The following is a 2,629-nucleotide window of genomic DNA, read 5'->3' as shown; positions in this document are numbered from 1 at the left end:
TTTTTCCGTTGAAAGTTTTCCGGGGCGTTCATGCTTTGTCAGAACGCATAGTTACACAACATGCGTCTGTGCATGGCACATAATTACGCGATGCATAGTTATGCACACGGGGAGCTGAGTGACAAGACGTTTTTTGGGCAAGCTTCCGCTTCTTACTGTGTTCGAATGGACCCAGTGAGGCGAGGACCACATCCGCTTCGCCCTTAACCCATCAGCGACAGCCTTAAAGGGCGAAGCCTATATGACATAGAACGTTGGTTACGTACTGTAACCCCAGATTCTATGAATATAGGCGTAGCCCTTTAAGCGTCGGGCCTCACTGGCTCCTAAATGGCTGAAGAAAAAGCTATTTTGGGAGCCGATTTCCAGCTCTTAACGTAATTTATACGGACCGGGTGGGGCCCACACAGCAGGTGGGCGTGGACTAAATTTTTTCAGTGCTTATGCTGCGCATAACGGGATAAACCCATCAGCGACAGCCTTAAAGGGCTACGCCTATATTCATAGAATCTGGGGTTACAGTACGTAACCAACGATTATGTCAGTTATAGTGCTGACATTGATATAACTGATGCATGGCTTTTTATATTCAGGTGTTTCACATTCACAAAGGAATAACATAAGGATATCATATGTTATTGGAAATATCACCTTTGTTGACACTCCCAAGATTTATGAACAAGGAAAAAATATAGAAGGAAAAGTAAGTACATTTCATTTTACATATTTATTACTTGTAATACACAAAACCAGGTAATGTATTTTACAGCCTCAGTAATCTAACACTTTTTCCACAGGTTAAAGCAGTGCATTACAATGGCACATCCATTGGTAACATGCAGCTCTACCTGTTTATGGGTGAAAGGTGGTCTGCACAATTGGTGCAGAATCTCACAACTGACATAAATGGTGTTGCCACCTTTTCTCTTAGCACAGACACGTTTAGTGGAGATGTGAAACTCTATGTAAGTATGGCACAGATCTAAAGTCAGTCACTTTACATCTTTTTCATGAAATCAAGTCAGTCATCTATACTGTTTAAAATAAATTAACAAATGCTCTTAACTTGTGTTTTATCTATAAGGAGCCTGATGTTTCTTATTTATTTTTTATGAACAGGTAAGCAACTCACCAACTCTGGAGTATGCTGGATATAGAACTGCTTACTATGATATAGGAGCTCACACTGTGTCCATTTCCCAACCTGCTTCTCATGACACCAAAACAGTCAGCTCACTGGAGTTAAAGAGGGATACAACACTTTCTTGTGATAAAGAAGAGGAGATTAGTGTTCTGTACACTTTTGTGCATGAACCCAAGGGTTCTGTAGATGTTGTGTATCTGGTGCGTATAAAGTTTTTTTGTTTTTACAAAGAACACTGGTTGTAGGAGAACATGTTTTAAAATGGTCTCAAATGGAACAGTACCAATTCAGATTTGATTGTTTACATTAAATTAAGAGTTGCAGCCAGTGACAGGTAATGCATCAAGCTTCACTCCTGACCCATAAGATTTTTACAGAACAACGTGGGAAAACAGAAAACAACAGAAAACAAATCGGTCCATATTCACTGACTGTTTAAAAAAAGATTTTCTGCTGCATATTAATTCTTCAAAAAAAAATTCTTCAGGTCTTATCTAGAGGAGCAATTGTCATCCAGGGACGAAAACAGGTACAATTGGAAGATAAAGCAGGTGTGTAAAGATTGCATGTTCGGTTTTAGAATCACAACAATTCTCTTTAGATTTGAATACTTAAAAAACAAAATAGATTTGTGTATGCTTTGTAGATTGTTTGCCAAATATATCACATGTAATTCTGTTTCTTTTTCAGTAAATGATGGTATGGTGTCCTTTAAGCTGACAATGTCTACAGACATGGCGCCAGAGATCCAGGTTGTGGCTTACGCCGTCCTCTCCAGCAAAGATGTGATTGCTCATAGTGCTGACTTTCCCACTGAGAAATGCTTTAGTAATAAGGTCAGTAAGAAAAGATAAATTGCACTATCTGTAAAAGTAATGGTATCCTAGATGTATGGTGGAGTAACTTTAAGCAGCTGGTCACTTTGAGAATTTTGTCATGCTGAGCAAAAGTTATGTCCATTTTTTATTTTTTTTCTAGCTTTGAAGATCAAATCAAAGTTTGCTTCAATCAGTCCCCTATGAAACTACTACAGGAGATAAGGGCTTTGACATAAAAACAATACAATGCATTGTTACAAATATGCAAGTGTCCTCTAAATTCTCACAAGCTAAATACTTAGCTGATTATTAGTTTGGTGGTGAATGAATAATGAATAATAGAAGTAATAGTATGGATTGGTGACTTATTGTCGAGTTCTCTTTTGATAACTCCAAAGTGTAAAGAAAATTAGATTAATTTTGTTTGTATGTTCACATCAGGTGTCACTGGAGTTTTCTACATCTTCTGCTGTGCCAGGAGAGGAGACCAAAATGCATCTGTCTGCTCAGCCAGATTCTTTGTGTGGTGTCAGTGCCGTCGATCAGAGTGTCCTCGTCAAAGAGCCGGGAAAGACTCTGAATGCTGATAAGGTAACTGCTAACAAATTAGCTTTTAGCAAGCTTTAACTTTATACATGCTTTAAGATTAAATGGAAAGGTCTTGGAT

At 38.3% G+C, this 2,629-nt stretch overlaps 1 protein-coding gene across 1 annotated transcript in view; it reads right to left on the bottom strand.

Annotated features, from left to right (window-relative positions):
• Positions 1 to 2,629, bottom strand: part of LOC119411478 (alpha-2-macroglobulin) — a 118,921-nt gene that overhangs the window by 85,281 nt on the left and 31,011 nt on the right. The gene's annotated exons all lie outside the window — the stretch shown is intronic.

This window comes from Nematolebias whitei, chromosome 6 (assembly GCF_014905685.2).
Source record: "Nematolebias whitei isolate Nwh7 chromosome 6, NemWhi1, whole genome shotgun sequence".
Lineage (NCBI taxonomy): Eukaryota > Metazoa > Chordata > Actinopteri > Cyprinodontiformes > Rivulidae > Nematolebias > Nematolebias whitei.
This window is presented reverse-complemented; position numbering and strand designations above follow the sequence as displayed.